Consider the following 9,253-nt stretch of genomic DNA (forward strand, 5'->3'; position numbering starts at 1 on the left):
TAAACTGGTCCCTGAATGGAGGAGGAGCGTCAGATTACAGAGGTGCATCAGCCCCCAGGAAATGGAAATAGCCAGCTTGCAGCTGTGATCTAGGGGAGAGGCTGCAAGGACTGTGTGACTGCCTACCCAGCCCCCACCTTTCCTGCGAGGCTCTGGGCAGGGCACCTTCAGCTGCTGAGTCACACACAGGACCAAGCAGCAGGTGGCAGAGGCCGCACTGGACTTTCATCAGCTTGGAAATCTCATGCCCTTCACTGCCTCCAATGGAAACAGTGCCCTAAGACCCATGGGAGAAGCCTACTTCCTGTCTGCAGGCAAGAGCAGAGACAGCGCTGACTTTGTAAAAACTACCAACCACACCCCATAGCCCCACTCATCTATGACTGCATCACCAGGGCTACTCTGGGCGCCAGGTGGCTGGCTCTGCCTCTGCAAGACGCAGAGGAGTTTTTATACAGCAATACAAAAACATTAACCAGGAACGGTTCACAAGTCACAGTTTGAAAAACGTCAGCTGAGGAATTATAATCAGTTAAATATCTGGGCACACACCACTGGTGTCAGAGAAGAACCTATGAGGAAGCCACCGTGGATACCTCCCCAAACCCGCCCCCAGATGTAACCCCTATCTTTAGTCTTGTGTTTATTCCCTAGAGATTCTGTGAAGATTTTATAATAAGTATATATGTCCCCAAACCAAATATTACTTACTTTTTCCCGTTTTTGAATTTCCTGTCCAGTGACTCGTACTGTATGGACTCTTCTGAGACTTTACGTAGGAAAGTTACCCCTTGTGTGTGAGGCTGCCCTTCACTCATTTTTACTGCTGAAGTCTTATATTTTATGATTATACCACACTTTTTCTATTTCTCTGTTGATGCATGAATGGGTATTCCAGATTTTGCTGTAAACATGAGTGTGCATGTCTCCTGGGCACAAGGCAAGAAATTCCCTGGAGAAGACAGGAGGGATGGCTGGGTTATAGGGGTGTGTGCTTTAACCACAGCAGATAAGATGATGTGCATTGGATATCTGAGTGCTTGTGCCAATTTAAACTTTCACCAGGAGTGTGTAAGACTTCACATTTCTAATGGGTCTGTTCTGAAAGTAAACCACACTCAGCGTCAGTAGAGGAATTAAGAGTTGGAAGTCAGGTCCTTGGTTGCAGAATCACTCAGGCATTTTCTGTCCAGACTATTCATGACTTCCTTTCCTTTCCTTTTATTCTGTATACCGGTCATTATCCTATTAACATATACACCCAGATAATGCTTCCTTATAGCATAACCACATAGTATTATTTTGTATGTTTGAGATATCTGATAGTGAGAATAAAGGAAGGAGGGAAGGAAAGAAGAAAATAAAAATCACAAAAGACAATAAAAGAGAGAACAGGCAGTGAGGAATTGGAAATGGCGAGTGCAGATAAGTTTTTCAAAGTGCAAGGAAATAGGGATGGAGACTGATAGAAACTTAAGAGAGCTTCATTAGTTATGTGTTGCTGTGCAACAAACTACCCCAAAATTTAGATCTTAAAACAATAAACAGCTGTTACCTCAAAGAGATGATACAAAGACAAGCGAAATGGGGCAGATGCCGATGAGAGACGCTGGATGAAGAGAAGGATTTTACAAGATGGAATAAGTAATAGGTCGTTGGTATGCCGATGAAAATGATTTTGTTAGTCAGGGTGCTCCAAGAAGCAGATCCCAAGATGGCATTAATCTCAGCAGTATTTAATCAAGAGAAACACCTGTCAGAGACTATGGAGGAAGAGCCAGAAAACGCTGGGAAAGCCAGCAGACGGAGATGCCAGTCTGATGGTCAGGAGAGAAGGTTCGTCAGCTGTGTCTCAGGTCCCTGCCGGGCAATCTCAGTGAAGTGGAGCAAGGCCCTGGGAGAGTCCTCGAACTACACTGGTATCAGAGGAGCCCCTGTGTCCCAGGAATGGCCTGCCTCGGTGTCCCTCCCGTGACCAGTCATTGTGTGGGAACAGCCCCTGGGAAGCAGGGCCTCTGCACAAATGCTGCCATGGATTTCAGAGCACAGGAGTGGGGACCTGGTGGCTTACCTGGGGGATGTGACCCAAACCTTCTTACTGAGGGGCCTGGGCGCTTGGAACTCAAGCCCTTCTCAGACTCCCTTGGTCTACGTGTCCCTTCACAGTTACAGGGAAACAGAGGAAACTACTTGGTGCCCAGGTCTATTACCCAGGTCCCCACATATTCCTCCCACCCCCATTATGTGACAGCAGCCACCCATCTCCTGTGCATCAGGGTCCATTACTCCGGACTCAAAAAGAAGGGACGCGTCTTCTCACCTGCTGGTCCCTAGGCACATGGAGCCCACATTTCCCTGGTGACAAACATAATGTAAGTTCAATGGGACCCTTGTCATTTCCCCTTGTAAGAGTGCCCCCCACTTTGGGAACCTGGACCTCCTACCCTTGAGAGCCCAGAGTTGTAGAGGCAGGAAGTGCAGTATCTCCCAGGGGGGCGACTCTAAGTGATGGTGACCAGGGCCACACCTGCTTCCACCACCTGGTCTGGACTCACGTTCTCTTCCTGTTGAGAACTCGGCACCACAGAGTCTCTGATTCAGTAAATACTCCACGTCTTGGAAGATGTCACCTCATCCCTTCAGGGCGTGTCCTCAAAGCTGGCACTTCACTGTCACCTTCAGAAAGCCTGTCCCATGCTCTGTGTGGCCAGCAGCCCCCAGGTGGTTCAGAGGTGACATGACCAATGGACCCCACGGTCCTGCCCTGGCCCAGCCTGCACCTCCTTCATGTGAAGTGGGTCCCCTGGTCGGATGCTGTGCCAAGAGCTGTTCCAAGACTGGAGCAGGCGTTTCAAAGCCCCCACATGGTGGTGCCAGCTGACGTTCTGAGGACAGGAAAAGAAAACCCACACATGGAATAAGTGTCTGTCTCTGTGAGGACGAACCTCTGACTCTTTAGGATGGAAGGGCTCACTGTAGTTAGCTTGTCACTTGGTGGCTAGTTGGTCACCTACAGAAAAATGACCAAATATGGGCCCGGTATTGGTCTAATTCTGACATTTGGACATTCAGAGGTGGCAGCATCTGGGACAGCCTTGGTACGTGGGTCAGTGCTGCTGGGCCAGATGTAGCCCCACCTCTGCCATTGTGGTCACTACATTCATGTGCCCATCCTGCAAGTCCTGGGCTGACCAGTGATGAAGGTTGGCTGTGGTCAGTGTGTCTGCTTGGTTATTCAGGGCCTCTTTAGAGCGAATGCTTTCTCGTGGGTGTTAACATGTGACTCAGGCTTAACCATGGATGGACCATTTCCACCGCATGATGGACGGCTGCTGGGCCTGTCTGATTTATTAGTTACTGGGTTATGCAGACTCCGATTCCTATGGACATTTGTAATCACATGGCTGCTTGGTGTCCCAAGGTCAAACATTCTGTCTTATCAGGGCCCAGTAACACCCAGAGTTCCTTCCAAAAAGGTCCATCTCTGCTGTGGATGGCCTAGCCTTCCTCCAGAGGCCAGGGGCCAGCACTGTGCTCCTCTCACTGTACCTGGTTCCGCCCCGCGCTGCCTCTCCTCCCACCACTGATACCCCAAACACCACGGGGTCTGCTGGATGGAGCTGATGCACCAAGGCCTGGATCTGCTGCAATGTCCTTCCAGGTCCAGGTCCTACGAAAAGCTGGCATCCTTCTGTCACCAAGAATGTGAGGCAAACAATATACCCAGGTGTGGAAAGTGTGTGTGAGAACCCACAAGGGCCTCCCAGGCAGCGTGCTTCCTTCTCTGCAGCGTGGGATGCAGGATGCAGCGGTGTGTCTTCCTTTAGAGGGGAGATGGCTGCATGGCGCTCCCCGCTGGACCTCTAGGCCTGAACTGAGGTGGCCACTCCCTGAGTCTCTGCAAGGCTTACCTTCTACCTTCTGGAGTGCCCGTGTTCACCAAGGCGTCCAGTGTTCCGTTCACCTCTTGCTCACGCATCCCAGTCTACATGACGCTGTCAGTGAAATGAACAACAGTTGGCCCTTGAACAATGGGGGTTTGAACTGGGTGGGTCCACTTGGGGGAAGACTATTTTCAACTGATCCATTCAGTTCAAAACCGAGTTGTTCAAGGGCCAATTGGCAGTTGGGAACCCGCATGTGGGGCGGACTGACTTCAGTTACGGGCAGATTTTTGACTGCACAGGTGGTCGGTGCCACTAACCTTGGGTTGTTCAAGGGTTAACTGTCATGTCTATGGGATGTGCAGGAGGCCCGGTCTCTTAAGTCTGTATTACTGAGGGCAGGGAAGTCAAATCACCCTGAGGCAAATATAAACATTGTTCCCTCCAGGTGTATGCTAATCACGTCACCTCCACTTTTCTGACTGGAATAAAAGGAACGCACTCCCACAGACCCAACCACACGCCCTGTGTCTGCGGCCTTATCACTGTGCCCCAGCAGTGGTATCGCATCCAGCATGCAGCCGCCATCAGGCCTGGACTTGGTGACGTCTGAGGTAATCTCACGCCTTCTTTAGACCCTGTCAGGTTTCTGCAGGGACCGGCGTTGGATGAATGGAGATAACAGGCAACGCCAGCACGGCCCCTGCTTGCGTCAGGTCTCTACTGGTGGCGCTCACCCTACAACACCTGGAAAACCCTCCCCAGGACCGCCCCTGGGACACAGTATCATTTCTGACCTGGCTGGGATGGGGCAGTTTCACAGGTTTCCCTCTGACCTTCAGCACAATGAGAGACCCTGACCCACAGACAGGGACCCAGGGTGAGGGCTCCTCCCACTGCCAAGGGCGTCAGTGCTGGTCAGTACTTGGGAAACGGGGCGACAACCCCGCGTGGGTAATGGACCCAGTGGTCACACTGAGAGCCAGGCTTGTCCAGGACTTCACGTGTGTCCTGGACCTGTAAGCCCCGCTGTCATAGGGGACATGGTGATGCTGTGGGAATCCGGATACCGATGGCAACTCACACCCTGTGTGCAATACTGCTCAACAGTCTGGTCGTTTCTCTGTCCCCAGTGTCTAGTCACCTGAGTCAACGGCTTAGGTGCCTTTGCAGGAGGATGAGGGGACTGTCCCCGCCTTATTCACCATGGTGTTCCAGGGGCCTTCCTCCTGGAGGTTTGGACACCTCTTCAGTCAATGGGCTCTGACTCTGAATATTGGCTCAGGTCTGGGTACTGAGCAAGGGATCATGACATTTTCTTGGGTGAAAACCCCTCAGTCTGCAGCTTCTCAGCCTGGCTTTTTTACTGTAGATATTAAGCAGCTTACTGCAATGGTCTGAATGTTCATGTCCCCCCATAATCCTGCCCCTCAAGCTGGTGATATTAGGAGGTACGGCCTTTGGGAGAGTGGGGGCCTCAGGAATGGGATCAGTGCTCCTGTGAAAGAGGCCTGAGGGAGACCCCTCACTCCCCGCTGTGTGATGACACAGCTAGGAGGTGCCATCTGATCTTGATCCTCCAGAACTGTGAGAAATAAATTTCTGTTGTTTATAAGTCACCCAGGTCATGGTATTTGTTACAGCAGCTGGTAAGGACTAAGACATCCCCTGTTCTGACCCAGGGACACCACTCTATCAGCCTTCACCACCACTCCCACCCCTGTTGCTCCCCTGGGGTTTTTATGGTTATTGTGGCCTCTGGTTGTTGCTGGTTAATTGTCACTATTTGGCCTCTGTCTCTTCAGGGCCATACCCTCCCCATGATACTAATGAGCTAACTCTTGGACCACCTTTGCCCATCATCCCAGCCTGCAGAGGACACAGCATCCCCAAACTTAGTGATGCAGGGCCCTCTCCAGCACCTTTCTGATGGCTGTGGTGACAGGTGTGCCCTCTGGGTTCTCCTGTGGAACATAATCCTCTGCTGGGTTTCTGGCCTCACACAATGACAACCCCACTCCTTCAGCCCCTTTATCCATCCTCTAGCATCTGCCAGGGGGACTAAGTCACATCTACCTCGCTGAGAGTTGGACATCATGGTTTCCAGGCTATGAAGAGCCATCAGGAGTAAGTCTGCCCCATATCCTGGGGACCCTGATAAACCCGTGTGCTGAGAAAGTGCCTCTAAGCCAGTGAATTTGTGTTTATCCAGCCGGACATTTTGGCTACTTGATCAAAACCCTCTTGGTCTGCAGGCAGTGGGTGTGATAGTCCCCAATCCCCACCTTTTGCCTATGTTCTTGGACCATCCTGACACCACTTGTGTTAGTGAGGTTCCCGTGAGGACCAGACACCAACATGGTGTTAAATGTGCAGGATGTTATCAGGGGAAACACCTGTGAGGGAAAATGGGGAGGGAGATGGAAAGGCTGGGAGAGTCATCACATCTGAATCCAAGTGAAGGAGAGAGAGGAGAGAAGTGGGCTGAGGCGTCCTAGACCCAGGGCAGAGGAAGGACACGTCAGTGAGGTGTCAGGGGCCCTGGAGCCTCAGTCAGCCTTCAGAGAGCAAGGGTGCTGCCTTAGTTTCTCTGCTGTTCTCAGTTTTGATGGGGAGGAGCCTGTGGGAAGTCCAGACTCAGAGCAAACGTGGGACATGTCCATGCACAGCAGCCAGGGTCATCAGTCAGTTATCCTCCCTCAAGCTGAGGGCCCGGGACGTGCACTCTCGTGATGGCCACAGTGATCTAATGGAGGGGAGATGACAAATGAGGAAAAGGGAAGAATAACTAGACCAACACTTTAAGAAGACGACAAGGGACAAGGTCTAGGGCACCAGCAGGGACTGGCTCTGGGCGGCAGCAGAGACAGTGAACCTGTGATAAATGTCTCGAAGTGGATGGCGGTGGGAATCTGTAAAAGGTGTCTTCTCACGTGCTCAGTGTTCTCAGTGAGGTGGGAAGCAAGGTCATTAGCAGTAATAAGAATGGGAAGGAGGCTGGATGGTTGAGCAGAGAGAAGGTGCGTAAGGTCATCCAGGATGGAGGCGGCTGAGTGAACGTGCAAGGACAGGGTGACAGCTGGGAGCCACGTGGGCTCCCCTTGTGGTTTGGGGCATGACGTTGAGGTGACAATAGTCACAGCTGTGAGTTGTTCACCAGCCTCCTGAAAATGCACGGGGGCAGGTGCAGGGCAGACAGAGGTCAAATTCACCAGCTGTGTTGTTTTTCCAAGCAAGGGTGACAAAGCAAGTGAGACACAAGGGAGGGATTGAAATTATTTGTCATGGAATTTAAAATCAGTGAGGAGGAAGGAGAGGACATTGAGGGGTGAGGGACAGTGAAAAGGTAGTAGGATAAAAAAACTGGGATCACAGGGCCGGCTGAGTGGCGCGTTGGTTAAGAGCTGGCTTGGGACGCCAGAGGGCCCCGGTTCGGATCCCACATATGAGGACCAGTGACACTGCCCTCTACAGCTAAGATGCTTAACAACAGCTCAACCTGGAGCTGGGCAGCTATGGGTCGCCGGCAACGGCGTAGGCCTAGGCTGCAACCCCTGCTGCAGTGGGTTGCGATGTGTAGCCAGCAGCTGCCGGGAGCAGCTGTCCAGAAGTCAGCGAGTGATCTGCCTCACCTGGGAAGAGCGCAATGATGGTGCCAACTTGGACCAGTGAAGCAACGTCCTCCACAACTAGACAGAAGAACAAAAGGACAGCAGTTTGTCTGTTCCCCTTCCCCCAATTCCTCAGTGCTGTTCCCATCCCCCAATTCCCCAATAAAAATCTTTAAAAAATAATAATAAACTGGGATCCCAGTGGACTTAGGGATTGTTGGAATTGATGTACTACTGGGTGGATTCCAGAACTGGGAAACAGGCGTATTTGAGGGGTTTTATAATTTTTTCATTAAATTTATTGGAATGACATTGAATTGGAAAATTACATAGGTTTCAAGTGTACACTTCTATGACACATCATCTATATATGCATTTTGTGTTCACCACCCAGAGTCAGTTCTCCTTCCATCACCGTATATTTGATCCTTTTTAGCCTCATCTACCACCACCTCCCCCCCCTTACCCTCTGGTAACCACTAAACTGTTGTCTGTGTCTATGAGTTTTTGTTTGTTTACTTGTCTTCTTCCTTTGTTGCTTTCAGTTCTTATATCCCATATGTTAATTAAGTCATATGGTTTTTTACCTTTTCTGTCTGACTTATTTCGCTTAACATGATAATCTCAGGATTCATCCATGTTGTTGCAAGCGGCACTTTCACCTTTTCTTACGGCAGAGTAGTATTCCATTGTATGTAAGTACCGTATCTTCTTTATCCAATCATCTATTGAAGGACACTTTGGTTTATTCCATGTATTGACCACTATAAATAAAGCTGCAATGAACATAGGGGTACATATATCTTTACAGATAGATGTTTCAGATTTTTTTGATAGATACCCAAAAGAGACTTGCTGGGGCATATGGTAATGATATTTTTGGTTTTTTGAGGTAATTCCATACTGTTTTTCCTTAACAGCTGTGCCAATTTACATTCCCACCAACAGTGTATGAAGGTTCCTTTTCCTCCACAGCCTCTCCAACACTCGTTTTGTTTGTGATAACCATTCTAACACGTGGGAGGTGGTATCTCATTATGGTTTTGATACACATTTCCCTAATAGCTACTGAAGTTTACCATTTTTTCATATTCCTGTTGACTGTTTGTATGTCTTCTTCGGAGAGGTGTCAGTTCAGGTCCTCTGCCCATTTTTTAATTGGATTGTTTAGTTTTTGTTGTTGTTGAGTATTGTATGAGTTCTTTATATATTTTGGAATTTAGCCCCTTATTAGAGGTGTTGTTTGTGAATATCTTCTCCCATTCGGTTGGTTGACTCTTTGTTTTGTTGTTGATGGTTTCTTTTGCTGTGTTGAGTCTTTTTAATTTGATATAGTTTCACTCATTGATTTTTGCTTTTATTTCCCTTGTCTTTGAGGCGATATTCATAGAATCTTCTCTGAACCCAAGGTCCATAAGTTTAGTACCTATGCTTTTTTCTATGCAATTTATTGTTTCAGGTTTTATATTTAGGTCTTTGATCCATTTTTAGTTTATTTTGCCATATGGTGACAAATAGCAGTCTAATATCCTTCTTTTGCACGTGGCTTTCCAATTTTCCCAGCACCATTTATTAAAGAGGCTTTCCTCTCTCCATTGTGCGTTTTTGGCTCCTTTGTCAAAAATTATTTACCCATATACATGTGGGTTTACTTCTGAGTTCTCAATTCTATTCCATTGGTCTGTGTCTCTGTTCTTCTGCCAATACCATGAAACAGGCACATTTGTGATGGTTTGCTGGTGTTACATTACAGCATAT

This window comes from Hipposideros armiger, unplaced genomic scaffold, assembly GCF_001890085.2.
Source record: "Hipposideros armiger isolate ML-2016 unplaced genomic scaffold, ASM189008v1 scaffold_2060, whole genome shotgun sequence".
NCBI lineage: Eukaryota > Metazoa > Chordata > Mammalia > Chiroptera > Hipposideridae > Hipposideros > Hipposideros armiger.